This window comes from Myotis davidii, unplaced genomic scaffold, assembly GCF_000327345.1.
Source record: "Myotis davidii unplaced genomic scaffold, ASM32734v1 scaffold514, whole genome shotgun sequence".
NCBI lineage: Eukaryota > Metazoa > Chordata > Mammalia > Chiroptera > Vespertilionidae > Myotis > Myotis davidii.
Window position 1 is genome coordinate 1,318,597 of NW_006286236.1, and position 8,895 is coordinate 1,327,491.

Genomic DNA, 8,895 nt, shown 5'->3' on the forward strand with positions numbered 1-8,895 from the left:
AAACAGGCAGGCGCGGCGGGGGGTTGGGGGGGCGGGGGCTTCTAGACAGCAAGCTCGCTGAGGGCAGAGGGCCCTGCCCTTCTCTCTGAGGCCCCAGCACAGGGCAGAGCTGGTGGGGAACCTGGGTGCCCTGGCTCGTGTATCTTCTCTGACCATCAGTCTCCTTGCTTGCTTCATAGGATTACTGCAGTATTCATGTGTTCAAAATATATTGAGCACCTACTACGTGCCAGACACCTACTATGTGCCTGGCTCCAGATGAAAGTCATTGTTCTTGTGATGCATACCTTCTGGAGGTGTGTGGAATAAGACAATGAATGTCAAGTGCTTAGTACAATGCCTGACACACAGAAGGCGGTCAGTAAGTTATAGATGTTAATGTTGTTATTATCGATGATCATTTCCTTGGTATGGCTGGTCTTGTGTTGGTCTGTCTCCTCCTGCACAATTTGTTCCTCTTTGTCTTAAAACTTATCACCTTCAATTCTAATGTCCCCTCTATATTTGCATCCACCCTAAATGCACTTGACTTGTGGAAACGACTCTGCACTTAATCAGCATGTTGACGGGAAACGACCACCAGGGGGCGCAACAACTCAGCAGCCCCGTTTCCACTCTGCGGCGCCACCTAGAGGAAGAACGTCAGAGCCGCAATACAAGGACTAGTCCAAGGGTCAAATTGTGAGCTAGCCTGGCAGCGCGCTACCCGCTGGATCGCACTGCCCTCTCCAGATGGCTCCATCAGTCAGCTCTGATCAGACAGAATCTGAGCAAGATCCGGAATCACCTCTCCATTGATTAGAAATATGATAACGGCCAAGATGCACTGAGTTTACTGTCTAACCTCCCGTCCACTGTGAAATTGCAGAAGTAGATGAGTTAGCATTTGCAAAGCCCTTAGAACAGTGGTTCTCAACCTGTGGATCGCGACCCCTTTGGGGGTCGAATGACCCTTTCACAGGGGTCGCCTAAGACCATCGGAAAACACATATATAATTACATATTGTTTTGTGATGAATCACTATGCTTTAATTACGTTCAATTTGTAACAGTAACTTAGAACCATGCCTGGCCCGAAGTCCTGCTTGTACATGTTGGCTCTGATTACTGCTACTTCATCCACACGCCAGCCCCATAATGTAGGTCATATTTTTATCCCTGGTCTTACTTTTATCCCTGGAGATAAGGAAACTCGGGCTCTGTGGGGTTAGGAGACTGGACCCAAATGTCTTAGGGAATGAGTGGCAAAGTAAGATTTTGACCTCAAATCTGGTTGGCTCCAAAACTCACCCAGTTAATAACTGTGCTATACTGGCCCTCACTCATTCATTGATTCATTCCACAAGCGTTCATTTAGTTTGCACTCTGCACATGTATAAAGGATGCAGAGATGAGTATAGCATAACTGCTCCTCTCAATGAACTCACGCTCTCATTGAAGTACACATATAAACATGCACGCTTGTGTGCACACACGTATGCACATGCACATATGCAGACAGCACACACATGCATGCACATGTGTTCAAATGCATATGTGCACCAGCATACCCATGTGCACACATGCATGCATGCACATGCGTGTACTCATCAACACATACACATGTACAAAGAATAACAATTTTGGGGAAAACAAGGAGATACATGTTAAGAATCCAATTTCCATGAGTCCGTGCGCAGTACTGTCTCAACGCCCAGGGGATTGCAAACACAAATGTCTCCAGGGGCCTAGCAGGTATCCTCTCTGCTTCAGGTGGAGCTGGGGTGAATGGCAAGCGGGGGAGGGTGGGAGGTAGGCTGTGCTCAGGGTCTGCCTCTCTGTACCATCACCTTCTGGCACAGAACTCTAAGGACGCCAAGAATTGTGCATTTGAACCTGGCCTTCCAGGTCGTCATGAAGCACACTGTCAAGGCGGGAGGATAGAGCTTGTCCTGTTAGCAGCTCATCAGCTCTTTCTACAGCTTCTGCACTTACCCATGTGCCTGGGCCTCCATTTGCACCATCGCTCCAGGTCCTGCAGTGCTGGGGTCAAGGAGCCGGGCGGAGGGACTGGTAACCCTCTGTAACGCCCTGGATTTCATTCAAAGAGGAAAGAGACCCCGTTAGAGGGTTAAAATAAAGGGCCATGTAATCTGATTAACAAGTTAAAAGATCCCCTCGCTGCTCAGCCTGTGGCTCACAGGAGGTTGCCCTGGAAGTAAGTCACTAAGGGGCCCTCCTAGCTGCATTCTCACTGGGTGTTTAGAAGCACCGTATCGAAGAATAATTGACGAGCCACAACACTCACCCACTTAAAGTTGTACGGCTTGTGGGGTTTGACATGATGTAACCACCCCATCGCTATATGGGACAGAGCCATTATCCTGAGAAGTTCCCTCTTTCCAGCCCATCTCCTCCCGTCCCCACCCCAGGCCTGGCAGCGGCTGACCTGCTCTCTACCATTCTGTCCTGTCGTTTCTGAAATGTGTACAAATGGGCTCACGGAGCATGTGGCCTTTGTGCCTGGCTTTTTCTCATCGTCCAAGACGGGGGACGTTCATCAGTGCCGATGTGCACATCAGGAACTTATTCCTTCTGTTGCCAGTGGGACTCTGTTGTATGGATATAGCGCGCTTGGCTCATCCAGGCACAATCTGATGGACACTGGGCTGTCTGCACTCTGCACAGGTATAACTGTCTAACCTATAGTGTGGGGTTTATTAAAACAAAGCCGCTGCAGACAGTCGAGCACACGGGCTGGTGTGGCATGCGTTCTCATCTATCGTGGGTAGATATCGAACGGTGGGATGCTGGCTCGTATGGCCGGTGTGTAGTTCACATTATAAGAAAACTGTTTTCCGAAGTGGCTGTTCCATTTTGCCTTCCCACCAGCCAGGGCATTGGGAGGCAGGTGTTTGAAGGTTCTGGGTCCGCACTGGCTCAGAGACAGTGACTCCAGATTTGCAAAAATGGGCGGGGGGCGAGGGGGGGTGGGGGTGAGGGGCAAATGCAGTCATAGCCTCTGGGCTGGTCATTTAAACTCTCTCCTCTCAGCTCCAAACCTACCTGCTATACTCAGCTTTCCAGCACTGGGTTTGGGTCTCAAACCACATTTCTGCTTTGCTGGCTACTCAATTAGTCTCCACCAATAGGGGCCCTAGAGGGAGACTGGAGGACTGAGAGGACGAAGGCATTGGCCCCTTTATATTTGCCTGTTGTGCCCAGCAGCGCTGCCCTGGAAGCCACAGTTGGTCCCAGTAACAATGGATTCTAGTTTCTAGTTTTTTCCACCTTCCTGACCCCCTCAGAAGTCTGAAGTTCTGAGTCCTGGCTCCCTGGGGCCCGTCTCCAAGCTCTAAGGCACCAGTACCAGCTGGGCAACATCATCCCACCAGCCCCCTCCTCCAAGCTTCTAGGTCTGATATCCCCCCTCTTTTTCTTCTGTCCCCACGGCCATCAGAAGCTGTTCCCACCCCTGGTTACATCAGGGCCCCCGTTTTGTGCTTTCAGTCTTTGAGATCTGTCCAACCAATCCCCTGTATTCAATGCTCTCTGCTAACGTAACGTGAGTGCTTTCATTTTCCCACATCCAGCCAGCCCAGCAGGCCCCAAGTCTAGCTTCTAGCTAGCACTGGTTCTCAACCTTCTGGCCCTTTAAATACAGTTCCTCATGTGACCCAACCATAAAATTATTTTCGTTGCTACTTCATGACTGTCATGTTGCTACTGTTATGAATCATCATGTAAACATCTGATATGTAGGATGGTCTTAGGTGACCCCTGTGAAAGGGTCATTCGACTGCCAAAGGGGTCGCGACCCACAGGTTGAGAACCTCTGAGCTGCTAGAGTGTCCCGTGGAAGGATGGGCCCTCAGACAGCCCACCCAACCTCTCTGACCATCAGTGTCTTCATTTGCAAAGGGCCCCAGATAAAGCCTGACACAACCGAGGGCTCAAGAACTATTTGAGGGAGGAAGTGGGGAAAGGAGGCATTTTGTATTAGTTTGTGGGACCTGCTCAGGGAATGCAAATTCCTCCCCTTCCTCACTCTGTGCTTCTGTTCTTCTTGGCCAGGGACTGCTACAATCCCCTAGGACCCACGGTCCCCTTCGTCCTCTGGGGATAAAGTCCCTGAGTCGTGGCTGGACTTACGGCCACCCAGCTCCAGGTAGCTGCACGTGACCATGTGGCCAGGTGCAGGCCAACAGGATGGAAGCGGAAACTGGAGGCATAACTTCCTGGGTGTGCCCCCAAAGGGAGAGGGTGTATCCTCCCTGTCCCTCCTCCTCCTCCTCCTGGCTGGAGACGCTGAGGACGGAGGACAGTGGAGCAACAATGTAGAGGGAGCTTGGTCTGTGACTCACACCCGGACAGCTGGTGTCCAGACTGTTCATAGAGAGAAAGAAATTTCTTTTATGCTCAAGCCACTGACGTTGTGACCTTGGTTACAGCGGCTGCCCTGAGTCCTGTTTCTTGCACTCGATCTGGGGCTGGGAGCATTTTCTGTCAAGAGCCAGGCGGTAAGCATGTCAGGCTTCTCGGGGCATTGTCATGGGTCATCACTGCGGATTCCTCTCTCCGCCTGAACGCAGCTGTAAATCGTAAATCATTGATTGGGCTGCGGCTGTCTCCCAATAAAACTTTATTTACAAAAACAGGCAGCAGTTGTGGCCCTTGGCCCTGCAGCAAAGTTAAGAACCAAGAATCTCCTGGTCACAATTCAGAGATTTGGGATGAGAAGAGCTCAGGAAGACGAGCCTGGCAGATGAGGCCGAGCAGCCGCCCAAGAGCTTGACTCCACCCTCACCCAAGGGTCACCTCCTCCCTAAGGACCTACCTCCGTTTCTTGGTGCTTCTGCGACGGCACGGCCTTCAAAAGCCTCTGTCCCAGGAAAGGAGGGCTCCTCTGGCTGCCCTGGCACAGCCGGGACCTGTTAGAACTTGACTCTCTCCAAGGCACACAGGGCGGGGGCAGGGGCAGAGGGGGTCTGACCAGCAGAAGAGCTGTGGCTCCAGGTGTTGGCACCAGGTTCTATTGAAAAATCAGTGCCGCCCGCAAACAGTTACTGAAAAGGGACGCCAACCTTCCCTTCTCGTGAGCCCTCCCTTTGCACACTCTGAGCTGCTCTGAAGCCCCTGGCCAAGTTCTTGCTCTTGCTCCAGCCGCAGCCCCACCCCCTCGCCTGTCCCTTCCCCTGTAGATGGACCTGGCCTCTCTCCACTGGCATTCCGCCTCCGTCATCCGATGGCTCTCCTTCACCCCTTGGTTCTGCATTGTCTAAGATCCAAAGCTGATCAAAGACTTTCCTCGAAGGCTGGGGTGCGAGTCTCTCCACGTCTGCCAACACTCCATCAGAGCATCTTCCAGAATTTCCACCCCCTCCTGCTCAGGGTGTTGTGCCGTGAGCACATTCAGGCGAAACAGGGACATTCATCTATGAATCTCCATTCGTCTATGAATCTCCAGTGCCCAAAGCAGGACCAACAAGAGTTTGTGAGGGGGGTGGGGTGGCGGGGAGAGGACATGAAGGGGCACAGCAGGTGGGCTTCCTGGGCCAGGCTGGGCCCTGGGACATAGTGAAACTGGACAAACAATGGGTCCACGCTGCCTGGCACTACCGGAGCCAGTTCAGCAGAGATGGGGTTGAATCATATATGAGCGTGTGTTCCAATGCTGCCGGCTGGATGGGAGAGCAGCAGGTCACCCCAAAAATGTGCTCTGCCCCTCCCCATAAGCCAGCTGCTTACATTGGGCAGAAGGACAAAGATTACTCAGGAAAGTAGACAAAAGGGTCTGCCAAATGGGCGGTTCACAGCCAGTGCAGGCTGAGGTTTGCAAAGGCCTGCGTGCACGCAAAGGCTGGGGGTCATCAAAGGGCTGGCGAGTCTGGTTTCTGCAACAAGGCTGCTCATCTCTCCATGGTAATAGGCAGCTCCCTGATGAGGAGGATGGGCTGCATGTCCAGGTGAGCTCCCAGGTCCCACGTGCAACCCCAGCCAGGTTAGAATGTGCCTCCTTTAATCAGAACAAAACCATCACAGGTAACAGTGTGATTAATATCTTACAAATATATCTTACAATGTTCTACTTCTGCCCCTCTCGCTAGTGCATGCCCTCTGGCCCCTGGCCTCTGCCTCTGCATTAAGGGAAGAGCTTTCTCTCCCAGCCCACAAAGTGCAGTAACTGCCCGCAGTGCCCCGCCGCCCGGAACTGCACACCCAGGAACTGGGCAGCTTTGCAACAGGAGTTCCTGGAAATTCTGTAACTGCCCCGCCACCCCCTCACCTTTGGCAATCTGCTCCCATCCCCGCGGCCCTGAGACCTCCTACAGGTGGCCTTCAGGATGCCACCCCGCCCGGGACCCCACCTGGCGGCCCCTTCTCCAGCCCTGGTCTCTGCCATCTGCCCACGGTGCTCACTCAGTCCAGCCCCTCACACACCACGGTTCCACCACCTCTTACATGTCCGGGCTCCCATGCATCTGTGTCCCCAGCCCCCTCCCATCCCCACGGGCTCTCTGCCTGTGGCATCATCGGCTCCCCTACCTCCATTACCATTGCTCACCGAAGGTCACCCATCTCTCCCTGGAGTGCCAGGCCCATGCCCAGCTGCCCCCAGGACACCCCACCGAATGCCCCCAGCTCCTAGCAGCTGGCAGCCCCACTCTGTCCACAGAGGCTCTTCCTCATTCCTTCTGTCTGCACCAGCCACCGAAGCCAGGATCCTACGGGTCCCCATGGCCTTCCTGTCCTCTGTTAGGTGCTATGCGCGCAGTCCATCAGGAATGGATTTGATCCCTGAGGCCCCCCAGCCACCCCCTCTCTCCATCCCTACAGCCTGGTCTGCATTCAGACTCCCCTCCTCTCTTCCGGTTTCAGCAGCTGCCTAACCGGCCTTCCTGTCCCACCTGCGCCTGCAGCCTTCCACCCAGGGGGGCCTTTCCTAAGCGTAACTCCCTCTCAGGCTTCCAAGCCTCTGGCTCCTCGGAGACCAGGTCCAGATGGTTCTCAGTTAAGCCGGCTGCAGCCTGCCTCCGGCTCACTCCTCTCCTCTCCCAACCCAACCCCAAACAGGTGAGATGAGGGAGAGGGGCCTGATCGCCCTGCCCCTCGGCAGCCACACGTGGGCCCTGCGTGTCCCATGTGGGGCACGGTCCCCCCAAACCACACGTACAGACTTCCGTGGGAGGGTGAAAGATATAGGCATGGCCAAGGGGTCCTCCCGGCTTTTTGTCCCGGTGAACGGCCTTCCCGCCCAGCTCTTCTCCCCGCCCAGCTCTTCTCCCCACCCAGTGGCTCTGACTGCACCTGTCGCTGTTTTTATTGATTTGTCAACGTTTGAATAAAAGGTGCAAGTCCTTAGTTCACAACAAGAGCGAAGAGTATTACAAGCCCTGCCCTCCCTTCCCTGCCCCCAAAGGAACCACTTCAACCCGGTCCATTATTTCCCTAACTGCCTCTGTATTCCTAAAAACGAAGCTTATATTTCTATTTTTTAAAAATATATTTTATTGATTTTTTACAGAGAGGAAGGGAGAGAGATAGAGAGTTGGAAACATCAATGAGAGAGAAACATCGATCAGCTGCCTCCTGCACATCTACTGGGGATGTGCCCGCAACCCAGGTACATGCCCTTGACCGGAATCGAACCCGGGACCTTTCAGTCCGCAGGCCAAGGCTCTATCCACTGAGCCAAACCGGTTTCGGCTATTTCTATTTTTAATTGATTGGTTTTTAGATACAGGTTCCCTCTTGTGGCCAATGAGCACTCATCATTCTTGTGTGGGTGTTCGTACACACACAATACTCCTCCCTCCTGCCATCCTCCCAAAATATTCATACCGCAACTTTTATTTAAAACAATAACCCTTGGATCAAAGTCCATGACCCTCTCTATCTGTTATTTATGTATAAATGTGTTTCACGATTAATTTTTTCCTCTGGGGCAACTTTTGTTTTTCTATGAGTTAGTAATTGCTTTGAATTTTCACTTGCCAGAATGTCCCAGATGTATATATTTTTAATTCTTTGCAGAAGCTCCCTCATGCCACTAAGTGTATCACCTACTTACCAAGTCTACTTTTCCCTCAAAGCGCTCTGCAGTGGTTTAAGAAAGATTAGTCCTAACTGTCCTGGCCAGCTGTTGGCTTGGCCTCCCCATGGCTTCCTGCAGCTGCTCTCCGTTGTTCTGGATGCCATGTGCTCTTGCTGTGGTCCTCCTTCCTGTTTCTGGAGCACATCCTCTGATATCCCTCTAAGAATGGATGCTTCAGAGGTGAATGCCCCCAGTGCTTGCCTGCCTGAGAAGGGTCTTTGCTTCACCCTCCCACCCGATTGAGTTTAGCAGTGTATGGATTGATTTGTTGAAAATCATTTGACCTCCGCATATCAAAGGCAGTTTTGCATGGCTTTCTAGTATCCTGTGCGGATCCTGAGAAAAACAAAAATTCTGACTCCATTCTTATTTTTGTGTCGTTGGAAGCTTCTGGGACCTTTACACTGGCCTTCCTGGTCAGGAGGCTCTTTGGACCGTTCAGAACGCACACGTCTAACTCGTGCCCGTGCTCTGTCCCTGTCCACGGCCACGCTGGTGGCCTTGGTGTCCGGAGATGTACCCTCTGCCCGTCCCCAGAGAGTAAACCTCCTGCAGGAGGTTCAAGGGCGAGACCTTGGCTCTCAACTCATCCCGTCACCCTCCCCACCTGCTTCCCTGAAGCCCTGGGCCTGGTCAGGGTTCCGAAGCCTCGTTTTCGTCGCACTGTTTGTCACCTCCTCACATGTTCCGGTTTCTTCTGCTTTACTGCATAGGTGACCTGCATTCCACACAAATCCCCTTCCGACGTGTGTTCAGCTGTCGTCCGTTGCTGCCCTTTCTAGTTCCTTTGTCCGTGTGGGATTTTACCTTTTATGTCCTTT